The 13,581-nt window shown below is 36.8% G+C and overlaps 1 protein-coding gene across 3 annotated transcripts in view; it reads left to right on the forward strand.

Moving 5' to 3' along the window:
- PFDN1 (prefoldin subunit 1) overlaps positions 1 to 13,581 on the forward strand; it is a 66,240-nt gene that overhangs the window by 26,011 nt on the left and 26,648 nt on the right. The window lies entirely within an intron of this gene.

Below are 13,581 nucleotides of genomic sequence, written 5' to 3' on the forward strand. Positions count from 1 at the left end.
GAGTTTATTGTTATAGTTCCTTTATACATATTAAGATTCGATGGGGTGTTTTGGGCTTTTGTGAAAAGTCCATCATGCATACAGTAAAAGTTAGATTTGACAGACCACTGGTAATTATTTCTTAGGGATTAAGATTTCCCAAAGTGGGGGTGGATATGTCATGATTTCATAGGTCACTTTATCTAATTTCTGTATTATTTGAAGCACTGGTTTAGAAACTGACTCAGCCGTCTGCTGAATTGGGGAGCCGCCTCCTATAGTCTCCTGGGGATTTTTCAGGGCACTGACTTGGCATTGCCTGATAGTGTATAGTATCTTAGGTTTCTTAGTTTGACTAACTGATCATTTAAACAAAGTCAATGAAAGATTTGAGTTTGAAAGATGAATTGTAAAAACAAAAAGAAGCAAACAGTGAAACCTAGTGAAGAAAAAACTGTTGACCTGTGGTAACCAGGTAATTGTTGTATCTAGTCGTATCATTTTTATCAGCTCACCTGTTCACAGTAAATTTTATATCCTGTAGTGTTTTCACTTAAAAGAAACAAAATATCTGGAAATCCCCCACCAAAGTATTTTCATGTGTAGGCAAGACAAATACTTTGCAACTAGATATATGATTCTGAAAATTTTTCTTATTCATAAGTAGCAATAAGGGCATTAAAGTTTTCAAATGGTAATTTTATATAGTTCTCTTTTTATGAAAAGAAAGATCTGTGTAAGGATATTGAAAATGATATATGGGCTTTAAAATTGTTAACACTGTTTACCCTAAGGAAATTAGAGAGTTCTGATTTTCTGTTCTGATTTTCTTTTGCTTATTCAGTTAGTTGATCAGAAAGATGTGTGAGGTCTCCTAGATGATATTAAAAATTTCTCCATAGTCTGTTTAGTGAGCGGTGCTATTTAGAGACTTTTATCTGATGTGCAAATGTTAGTCGTTACTGCATACAGAACTCAAACTTGTGTTTTATGTTTTTAGGAACGTTCAGCTGTTTTAAATAGCATTCCACATTTCACTGACCTCTGATTTCCATTGTTGCTATGAGGTGTTTAATTGTTACTAATTTGTCTTTTCTCCTTGGCTACTGTGTGTGTGTGTGTGTGTGTGTGTGTGTGTGTGTGTGTGCGCGCGCGCACGTGCATTGTATGTTTTACCAGGGATTTATCTCAGGTCCTTGCACACACTAGGGAAACTATCTATGTCCCAGCCCTTTGTTTTGTATTTTGTGGACTAGGGATTGAACCCAGGGGTACACTACCACTGAGCTACATTTCCAGCCCCTTTTGTTTATTTATTTATTTTAAATTTTATGACGGAGTCTTGCTAAGTTGCTCAGGGCCTCTCTAAATTACTGAGGCAGGCCTCGAACCTGCAATCCTCCTGCCTCAGCCTTCAGAATTGCTGTTTCCAGCCTACATTGCATTTTAACTGGTTTTCCTCCTTTTAGCCTTCCCTCTTTTAGTCCTTTTAGCACATTTAAGTTAGAATGACCCTTCTGTGATGTAAATTTGGTAATATTACTCCCTTTTGTAAAAATTAATTGTTGTTCTATGGTAAAAATCAAACATTTTAATATATTTTCAGGACTCTTTATGAAATGACTTCTTTTTTTTTTTCTCTGTCTTCCCTCATTTCCTCAGCCTTCTGAAATATTCTGAACTTTTGGAATTTCTTGTGCTTTCTTTGTTTCTAGTAGATTTTTTAAAGATCCTTCCACCTGAACATGTTCTTCTGCCTTTACCAGCTGCATGTACTAATCCTTCAGTTTCTAGAATAGGGCTACTTTTCTCAAGAAGCATTTTCTAATTTCTTAAATTATGTGCTGCTTTCTTCTACTCCCTATTTATTCTTTTAGCTTCTTAGCACAGTTTGGGAATTTGGGAATATAAACTATGACTAGTTGAAGTAAATCACAAATATGATTTTCTATTTACTAAGATAGGATAGGGAATCCTATTAAGGCTTTTATTCCCCCAAAGTAAAGGCCACTCCATGAAAATAAACCAGAAGCATTCCAAACATTCCAGCTAAGCCTTTGTCTCAAATTGGGGAAAATAGAAGTGGGTAGGAGTAGACTTGAATAGAGGGTATAGGAAAGTTCAATTTCAAGGACTAAAAGGGCACAGCCAATTAGAAGGTCATGGGCTGAACCAACAGCATTGGTACTTTTCTAATATCTATTTACCAGAGATTTTGACCAGTAGCACTGGTACTTTTCCAAGACCTGATTAGCATAGATATTGATCAGTGCCCCTACTCTGTAGCTGTATAACCCCCAAGACTAGTACATTTAAATGGCAACCTCTATTTGTTTCCCTCTCACTCTGTAGGAACTCTTTCTCTTTTCTTCTCCCTTAAAGAACTCCTGCTCTGAGGCTCACTCTTCCTCGTCCAGGGATTTCATTCTCTTCATTTGTGAGACAAGAATCTAGAAGGGAGGCACTGGTAGGAGGCTGGGTTCTGCTGTAACACTAAAGCAGCAGAGGCTGAAAATCTAGTTTCAGTGTTACTTAGAAAGCTTGATGTAGATTTTAGAAATCTAAATGTTTTTTTCTAAAGCCTCCCAGTTGTTGTTCCTCTTCTAAATACAGTCTTTTCTTTTGTACCTTAGTGTTTATTGCCAGTACAATTTATTTCATCTTAATCCTGTATAATTATCATCACCATCATTATACCTTGCAATTAAGTGGGGGAGCACAATTTATACAAAACTTTGCAGACAAAGGACAGGCTGTTTCCTTTTACATGTATTCATCTCTGAAAGAGTAAGTTTCTTTTTGGTCTGGGTCATAAGTCTAATTTTTAATTAAAGTGTTAACTTGTTTCATTAAGTAGTCCTCATCACCCTCTACCAACAGTCTGTATGAATGACACTGTGGACAGACCTTTTCTTTGATATAGTTGTTCAGCTTCTCTGACCTGAAAGCTCATCTTCATGGTATTTTTTAGATTCCTTTTTACTCAGCTCTGTTCTTACTGTTTTTTTGTTTGTTGTCTTCAGATCCACTCCCCATTTATTTTATGCCATTTTTTAAATGAATGAATGTAAAGTTTACTTAGAATTTGTTTAGTTTTTGATAGCCACTAAGTTGGCTGACATGGATGGAGTTCCTTTTGATAGAGAGTGATATTCCTTACTAGAAGATAAAGACAATCACTGTCTTAGCATGCATCTAAAATTATGAATGTGTATATGTAAAATAACCATAATCATTAAATTTTTTTTTTAGTTGTAGGTGGACATAATTCCTTTATTTTACTTATTTGTTTTTATGTGGTGCTGAGGATCCAATCCAGTGCCTTAAACGTGCTAGACAAGCTCTCTACCACAACCCCAGCCCAAACATAATTATTTTAATGAAGCGTTTTCAAACAGTATTACAATATGATAATGTTTTATAGATTTAAATTTTTCCTTTATAAAGATGATAGGTCAAGTTCTAGGAGGAAATTACAACCATGTTATCAAAATAGTGATTAGTAGAACAATGATGCTGGTCCTGTTCATGAGAACATACAAAACAGTGCTTTGGGGATGATAGAGTAACCATGTCATTATTTGAGGAGGTTCTTGATTTTTAAAAAATACTGATAGTAAGCCAGGGTGATAGTACATACCTATAATCCCAGCAATTTGGAAGGCTGAGGAAGGAAGATCAGTAATTTTGTGAGGCCCTGTCTCAAAATAAAAAATAAAAATTGTGCTGGAAATGTAGCTCAGTGGTAAAGTGCCTCTGGGTTCAAACCTCAGTACCAAAAAAATACTATATAACTTCTTAAAGCAGATAACAGGTGTATAATATTTAATATAGTATATGTTGTTATTAGAAAAAAGTGTAAAAGCACAGTTTTAAAAAATAACTGGACTTGGTGGCTCAGGCCTGTAATCTCAGCTATTCTGGAGGCTGAGGCAGGAGGATCATAAGTTCAGGGTCAGCCTGAGCAATTTAGTGAGACCCTGCCTCAAAAGTTTAAAAAAACGGGCTGAGGATGTAGCTTAGTGGTAGAGTGCTTGCCTACACAGGCTCTGGTTTGAAACCTTAGAATAGCAAAACCCAACCCAACCAAACAAACAAAAACACTCTCCAAAAACATAATTATTTAGGATTTAGAATTATGATTTTTTTGAGTCTCATTAGTCTTTGTAAAGTAGTTTTTTAAAAAGATGTATAACATTATTAGGAAGAAATCCTTTTTTGACAAAATTCAGTTTTAAAGTTTAAATTATTGATTGAGGAGATTGGTGTCTTCTGAAGAGTGCAAAATGCATTTTATATTTTTGCTCACTCTTTTGGATGTAAGAAGGAAACAATTACTTATTGTCCTCTTTTGCAGTTTTGAAAACTTAGCTTTAGCATTCAGATGAGCTAGAATTTCCACTATTGTGAATTCTAGGCAGTAAGCTTTTAGTGATATGTGTGAACACATTAAGACAGTTGTTCCCATATGTCATTTATGTTCTCTGTCTTGTTTCAGATGTGGACCAAAAAATTACTAGTTAAGGCTAATCTGCCTTCAACTAAAAGCCTCTTATATTTTAGGTGCATGCATATACTGGTAACCACCATCCTTCTCCTCTATCTCCAGCAGGATTACCACCCCTTCCACCTCCCAGTAAGCTCAGCAATGACAGAATAAGGAAACTCACTCAGGGCCTTCTGTCCCTGGCTTAGTGCCACTTCTGATACAGAGTGTTGGAATTCTTGGATTGTTGAAATAGTTCTCCAGCCCAGGGTATCAGTAAAATCTAAAAAAAATTATGTAAAGCTGTGACTTGCAATGTCCTGACTCTCCCACAAAAATGACAGTTTTGGTCACCAAGTGGTTCCTGAACTTAAGTGGGAAGAAAAGTGATGAGAGAACTGGACGGGAAGTGCCTGTGTCACCCTGCAATTGGGTTAGTTCTGATATTCTGATGAGAACATGTTTTGGAGAAATTCCCATGATTGAGGAAATTTTATTCTGCCTCTTGAGGGTGTTTTTTTTTTTTTTCCCCCTATAGCATGGATTGCACTTGGGTAGATGTCCAGTTTTGCCCTGGGTACTTCATTTTTGAGTTGGTACTATTTTGTGTATCATGGGACCCCTCTTTGGATGTGATATCCAGTGGACTATATGATAGGCAGTGATTCTTTTTTTTTTTTTTTTTTTAATATTTTTTAGTTGTAGATGGACACAATGTCTTTATTTTGTTTACTTATTTTTGTGTGGTGCTGAGGATGGAACCCAGTGCCTCACATGTGTGAGGCAAGCACTGTGCCACTGAGCTACAACCCCAGCCCACACTGATTCTTATCTGTGTTTTCAGTGAAGAGGGGAGGTGAGAGTAGAGCCAGTGGTGTAATGTTTTTATACAAAGTGTCCGAATGGTTCAACCGCTTGCATAACTCAAAGTTTAGAATCCATTAAAATTTTAGTCATTTATTTATTTTGTAGTAAAATGAGCATTTATAGAAATATGCATTAAATAATGTGTATAACTGAATAAGTAGTTATAAAGCAAATACCTGTAATGATTTTCAGGCTGAGCAATTGAATAATTGATCTGCCCCGTCCACCCCTGTTGTCCACTCCCTGGACGACTGCCATCCCGCCTACCTGCTCTGCAGCTAACCACTACCTTAACTTTGTTGATACCTTAATTTTGGTGATAATTATTTCCTTTTTAAAAAAATTTTACTACTTGCAATGTGTCCCTTAAAACAATAAAATTTAGTGTTTTTTTGGACTTTATAAACAACATTACTCTATATTCTTTTTTGCCTTCTGTCTTTTGCTCAACACGTTTGTGAAATACATAGTTATCTGAGATCGTGATTTGTTCACTTTCATTTCTTTTTGGTAGCCCATTATATATAAGTGCCAGGCGGACAGTCCATTTTTATCCTTAACAAATCGAGATGTTCTCAGAGTGTACAGATTATTTCAGCCTCTTGTTTGGGGAGCTGTTGTTCAGAGAGCACCCCTAATCCTCATTTGAGTTTTGGAAAAAAAGTATAAAATGTCTCTATCCTCTTGCTAATTTTCTGCCCTCAGTAGTAGTAGCTAAATAGCTAGGTACTTATAGGTGCCTTTTCTTTCTTTTTTTTTTAATATATTTATTTTTTAGTTATAGGTGGACACAATGTCTTTATTTTACTTTATGTGGTGCTGAGGATTGAACCTAGTGCCTCACACATGCTAGGCAAGCGCTCTACCACTGAGCTACAGCCCCAGCCTGTCTTTTTTTTTATTTTAAAAAAGTGAATGCAAGTTGCTAGCATATTTTCTTTTCTGTGTTGTTTTCGACTTGGGGAGTCTTGAGTCAAGTGGTTTCTCTTATTGTCACATTTGTTGGGATTTCAGATATGAATGCTTATATCTGTAGAGTTCATTTATATTCTCAACATTTGTAAAAATGGATGTTTGCTTTAAAATAGTTTTCAGTTATTTAAGACTTAAGTCTAAAAGAGCTTGGTGGTTGGAAACCCCAGAATTTATAGTTACCTGTATATAATCTCTGTGTCCTGATATATTAGGGCTCAATGTAGCTGCAGAATCATCCTCTGTGGTTTTCAGAGAAGAGTAGGTGTATGTCCCCAAAAGCCATTTGTGTTCTTTTTCTGCTTGATCATTCTTTTTATCAATATTATTAATGACTTTGTCTGCATATGTGTTGTAATCTGCATTCTAAAATTTGCCCAAATGTAAACTATCTATGATATATTTTATTTCCTCAAGAGAAATATTTTTTGGTTTGAGAACTTAGATGTGAACTCTACAGTTCAGATAGAGTGAGCCTTTTTACTGGATAGCTTTTATTTATGAATTTGTATAATACATTTTTACACATATTTTATATGCACATAATACACATAGCTTTGATATGATATCTTCCCTGATGGTACATCTTTATTTTTTTTTAAATATTTATTTATTTATTTATTTTGGTTTTTGGCGGACACAACATCTTTGTTGGTATGTGGTGCTGAGGATCGAACCCGGGCCGCATGCATGTCAGGCGAGCGCGCTACCGCTTGAGCCACATCCCCAGCCCCGGTACATCTTTATTTTGATTAAGGAAGGGAAAAGACTTGAGGAAATTGGGTTTGTATTCCAGTTAGCCAAGAGTTCAGTTTTTTTTTTTCATTTTGATTCAGTTATTCTTTTCTTCTTGTATACATTTGGAGTATCTTATTTCCTCTGTGAAGTACTTGCCTGTGTCCACACCAGACTATTCCTTTGAATGCTTCAGAGTTATTGACCTTAACCTTCATTGTTATATGCTTTATGTAGTATATACTTTTCTCTGTGTCTAACCATAAATATATGTCCTTATCCTCCTCTCTCCCATGCTTGAAAGTTCCTCAAGTGATTTTCGGACTTCTAGAGAGTAATTTCTTTCTTTTTTTTTTTTTTAATATTTTTAGTTGTCAGTGGACCTTTATTTATGTTATGTGGTGCCGAGTATCAAACCCAGTACCTCACACATGCAAAGAAGAAAAAAAAAAAAAGAATGCAAAGAAGAAAAAAAAAAAAGAATGAATCAGATGCTCTTGTATTTTTCCTTAACCTAGTTTCTTCCTTTGATCAGTCTGTTTTCATACATCACAAATGTCCTCTAACCTGAAGTTATAGATACTGGCCAGAAAAAGCAAGATTGTTTGTACTCAAAGTGGGGAAGGCCATACCTTTATGAATGAGCATGGTACATATGTCAGATCAAATGAACGGAATTCAAAGAACTGGGTTTTGAACCAACAGAGGTCTCCAAGTCTGTTAGATTTACTGTAGAGCATTTATTACCCTAAATTTCTGACTTACAAGCCTATGTTAGAGTTCTTGGTTCTAGAATTAGGTTGATTCTAGTTCTAGGTTGTTGTTCTCTAAACTTCAGTTTCCTCATCTATAAAATCAGAGAATTGAATTCAAAGATCTTAGGGTCACTGTAGTCACTGTGTCAAGTTTTATCATTGTAGCTTTGATTCCCCCCCCCCCCCCCAATAACCACTTCAGGAACAAAAATGCTCCCTTAAAATGAAAAGACAGAAAGAAACAAAATAAAAAAGTAAAAACCACAAACAAACAGACACAGTTTCCTTTCTGTTTAGATCATGACCTTACTTGAAATGTTTTATTGGAATCTTGTTTTTGAAGCAAAAATAAAACTAGTTGTCTGCCTACAACTTTGCCATCTAAAATGTAATATAAGATGATGGCATCTCCTTTGATACCTTTTGTAGTCACTTAAGTCATAGAGGTGTACATATGATGGCTTAAAGGTAGTATCTATTAGGCATCATCTGTTTTAGAGATGCACACTTTTGGGTAGAACTGTGCTGACAGCTTACTAACTTCACATACATAAGTCAACACGCCTAGAAAGATAGCGTTTTATTCATTTGTAGTGCTTTATCCTATACTGTTTTATAAAATACTTGGCACTTAGAATATTAGCATGTATGTCTGTGTTCAAAAAATGTTCATAATGATTAGATTCCTTCATGCACAAGGGCATTTTGTAACATGTATCTAATTTTTATACAATATATTTTATGAATTTCAGTTAATCTGATGTAGTTGTGTTACTTTCTTAGGGCTTTACCATTTTTATTTTACCTGTTTATTCATTTTTCAAATAATTTTTGCTGTTATTTCTTTTATAAAATGGGGATGATGCTATTGTTGCTGATTATGATTAATTGGATGAGTCTCTTCAGTCTCACTTTGTCTTATTTTCAAACAGATCTCTCACCTGCCACCAGCAAAATAAAAATATTTGAATTCCATCACTGATTATATACCCCAAAGCCATTCTTTTGGGTGCATAATCATTCTTTTTGGTACATAATCATCTTGTGAGGAACTTTTTCCAGAATGGGCACAGAGGCATTGTACTCCTCACTTTTGTATAAAATAGTTTAGTTCAATTGCTTCTGCTTTTGTTTTTAGGAAAACACATGTAAGGGTGGAACAGTACTCCAGGCCAGGAAACCTTATCAGTTTCCACTGGTGTTTTATACATACTCTGTTTTTATATGTCACTCTAAAGGCTCAAACTGTGTGATGCTGTAAAGACATGGAAAATGATTCTTTCTTAGGGTTGGAGGAAGTGATGACTAGTGTGTTTTTTTGCTGGTAGTATCTGATAATCCCCCTCCCTTTAGCTATTCTAGGCATGTTTAGTTGTCAGGCGTTGTCGGACTAAATTGCTAAAAATAACAAATAAGGGGAAGGCTGTTCTGAGGCCAGCTCTTGCCACTGTCTGTAATCTGTTTAATTTAGTTCCTAGGGAGAAAGGGCAAAAGGAACATGGTGCCATTCTCACTGAATGGATTTTTTTGTTTAAAGTGCTGACGAGAGAACATTGTTTGAGCTCTCCCTTTTCCCAAACCCCTAGGGCTTGTGTACCCACATCCACTTACAGTGTTGAGCCAGAGCTTGGGGGCCCAAAGAGCATGCTCTGATTCAGTGGTTGTGCTAGAGATTAACCAGGCAATTGTGGTCCTTTACTTATCTTTTAATGTGGCTTTTGACAGTGAAAATGTGCAGTTAGCCTATAAGAGAGAGAGAAAGAAGTCAAGTGCCTCTAAGTTCAATCCTCAATAACCACTCCCTCACTGCCCAAAAAAAAAAAAAAAAAAAGACTAAAGCTTTGGATCTGGAATCATACATTTTCCTCCCCTTTATAATATTCACTGTCCAGTTGGAGAGGTCTGGGATGATTTCATGGGAGAGTGGGCATTTCTCTTGAGCTTTGTTGTTATTGTTTGGATTGAACCCAGGGGCATTTAACCACTGAGCCACATCTCCAGCCCTTTTTAAATTTTGAGACAGGGTCTCACTAAATTGCTGCGGCTGGTTTTGTACTTGCAATTCTCCTATCTCAGATTTCCTGAGTTGCTGGGATAATAGGCAGCACCATCACACTTGATTCTCTTGAGCTTTGAAAGTTAGTTGGAATTTTGCTAGATAGGGCTGAAGCAGAGAAGAAAAGGCATTTCAAATCAAAGATAGCATGGACAGAAGTCTGGAAGTGGAATGATAGTTGTTCTGGAGTGTTGCAATGGAAAATTAGGCTACAAAGATTCATGGGAAAGGATTTGAAGTTAAGATGAATGAAATGAGCATTGCTTCTGCTCACTTTTTCTGTATACTACCTATTCTGGGCAAGTGATGATTCCCAGTACCAGTGTGGTTCATTCACTGGTTTGCACACAGCGTTCCATGTGGACTCCACAGAGGTTATCCTGCTGGAGATATTCCACATGTTTGTAGGAATAGATGTACTATTGCTAATTCATAGATTAGTGTTCTCTAGTCATTTTCAAATTTCATAACTAATTTTAAAAGCAAATTGAAAGTTTGATTTGGGCCATATTGTCTTTTCAATACTATTAGTCATCCAGGTAGAGATGATGAATAGACAATTGGATATCTAAATCTAGAATTCTGGGCTACTGAAATAAAATTCTAAGAATTTCTATAAATTATTAAATTTATAGGTGGCATTTAAAATATAGTACTGGATTATATCAACTAAGGGAAAAGGGTAGAGAAAGTTTGGTTTTGTGACCTGAGCCTTGGGTCCCTTTAGTGAATGTAAAGTGCTTTCAGAGGTGTGAACAGTGTACAGTGTGAGAGAACTGAGTGAATATTCACATGGGCAATCCTCTGCTAAGAAAAGTCCAAGCTGAAGGATTGTGACCAATTTCCTCCATGGTTAGGGGGCTGCTTTTTCATGAGTTGTTCAGGTTCATGGCTTTGTGGCAGCAGCAGGGGCCTTCACCTCTGTTGGACCTGAGTTGCAAGTGTTTTGCAGCCTTCCCTTATTGTACTGATCCTGGACTTGGACAGGCTTGTTTAGCTGAGGGAAGCAGGTTAGTTCTTTGTGGGAGGGGAATATGGAAGGTAGAGGTTGACATCAAGTTAGACTCAGAGCTGAGCACTCTCTGAGACCAACTTCAGGGAGGGAGTGGTTGAGCACATTATCAAATCCCTCTAGGGACTTTTTTTTTAATATTTATTTTTTTTAGGTGTAGATGGACACAACACAATGCCTTTTATTTTTATGTGGTGCTGAGGATCGAACCTGGGTCCCGCCCTTGCTAGGCGAGTGCTGTACAGCTGAGTCACAATCCCAGCTCCCCTCTAGGGACTTTTTAATCTTCAAATTTAGTTAAAAATTAATAGACAGGGCTGGGGATATATCTCAATGGGTAGAGTACTTGCTTTGCATGCATAAAGCCCTAGGTTCAATCCCCAGCACCACACACACAAAAACAAAACAAAAAGAACCTACTAGATGTATTTGCTTTTGCCTGTGGAAATACTCTACACACCCCTGAATTTTACTCATGATACCATAATATATATGATGGAGTTTCTAATCTTCTTTACTTTAAACAAATTAGTACCTTGACTATTCCTTATGCACAGTTAAACACATGTACACACACTTTCCTACCCTCTTTGATATCCAAGTATATGCTAAGAAAAGCTTCAACCTTTTAGAGTAATTTTTATCTTAAGGGTTCTTAGGAAAGTAGTAGTTACTTCTTTTCTTTGCTCTGGTCTGCATAACGAATTTGACTCTGCCAAATTTGGGCAAAGTTGGGCAGAAAAATGTAAAAAAAAAAACAACTCATCTTTTTAATATATTTGGCCTTTATTACTGGTAAAGATTTGGTTGAGAGATGTGGCTTAACTTGTAATAATAACAGGTTTCTAATACTGGTCCAGAGTTGGGTGTATAAAGCATATGTACTTATTCAGAAATCTTTGGAAGGGTGGGACAGCCACAGGTATATCTCTGCAGAGGTATATCTCTTCAGAGGCAGGCAGAACCTATCTTCAGACTTAACAAAGAAATATGTGCCTTCTGCATGCAAGCAGCTCCTGGCAGAGCCAAAGAAGCATGCCATTCAGGAAAGATACTAATTTTCTCAAGAGTAGGTAACAGCTGTAGCTAATGAAAATGGCAAGGAGAAGAAGCACCTGCCTTCTAGCTTCATATACAGTGATCACTTAGTACATGCCTGTCACATAATATTCACTAAATATTTGCGTATGGTACATGCTTAGTAGCTATTTTCTGATTGAGCATATTGACCCCCGCCCAGTGCCGATGAGATAAAAGGGTGAGGTGGAGCACGCTTGTAATACCAGCTATTCAGGAGGCTGAGGCAGAAAGATCACAAGTTTAAGGCCAGCCTTGACAATTTAGTGAGACCCTGTCTCAAAATAAAATTTCAAGTAAGCGTTGGGGATGTAACTCAGTGGTGGAGTGCCCCTGGGTTCAATCCCTAATACCACCTCCCCTCCATAGCATAAAACATGAAAAAGGATAAATGGTATTTTATACATAATTTGTACTAAAATTAAATTAACAAACACCTGTGCAGTTTCCACCCAGATTTAATAAATGTTAGGGTTTTTTTTGTAATTACTTTGGGTGTGTGTGTGTGTGTGTTATACAAAGATCAAACAATACTGATGAAATTGAAGTCTTAAAACATCTCTCCCACATCTATGCTCTTACTACCGTTGCTCAGAAGCATTTACTGTTTCAAAAGTTTGGTCTGTATCTTCCTATTCCATGTTATATATGCATCCTATATTTGGCAGATGAAATGTTCATCTTTCAGCAGTTTGCCTTTTTCATTCAACATTAGGTTATTGAGCTCTGTCCACACTAGTACATCTATATAGCTCATTCTTGTCAACTGCTGTCATGTAGTCCATAAGAATATGTAACTTTCTGTATTTTATTTAAAGGATCCAGTAAGTGTGGCCAAAGGGCTTGGTGACTCCTCTGTGAAACGTAAATATAGCCATGGATAGGACTAGTTGTTGGGTTTAAGGATGGAAGTGCCAGCAGGTCAGTGGTAACTGCCATTTTAATTTCCCAACAGCCATGAATTCTGTGGTGAAGCCATCTCAAGAACTTGGTTGCCTCTGTTCATGTTTTGAAAATGGTGATCACATGTCTTTTTCAGAGCCAGAATTGGAGAAAGAAGGGGATCGGAGTGGGAATTCAGGATTCCAGGTTCTGGACTCCAATCTATAAATTATACCACATATTTTGACTTTCAAAGAAATGGGATTCTTATGCAGTAGTTGGATAGTCTGAGTATCTGGGCCATCTAATATTCATGGTCCTTTTCTTATAAAATGATAAACACCCAGACACCAACTCTTTTTGAGTAAGAGATTAGGAGTGGTTTCTAAATGGTTTGGCATCTGGAAGTTGAAGAAAGAGCAAAATGAAAACCACCCCTTGAATCATGTTTGCAAAGAGAATTGTGCCAAGGGCTTGTTTATTACTCCAGTGTCATTATAAATTTAATTGGTATTATGTCAGCTACTTAGATCAGAGCAAATAACATATTAAACTCCATTCTGTTTACACCAGTTCCTTGGTAACTTGGTGGGTGTGGAGTTGGGGACAAGTGACAGCCGTGACGTTTGGTCTATAGAGTGATTTCATCATGGTCTGATCCCTGTATCATGTGGATAAAGAGTGGGTGATGTGGACCTGACCTCTTGGTGGCCCTCCGAACACTCCGAACTATGAACAAAGATCCTGTTGCTTGTGTGAC

The sequence above is a fragment of the Spermophilus citellus genome (assembly GCF_964194105.1).
Source record: "Spermophilus citellus genome assembly, chromosome: 1".
NCBI lineage: Eukaryota > Metazoa > Chordata > Mammalia > Rodentia > Sciuridae > Spermophilus > Spermophilus citellus.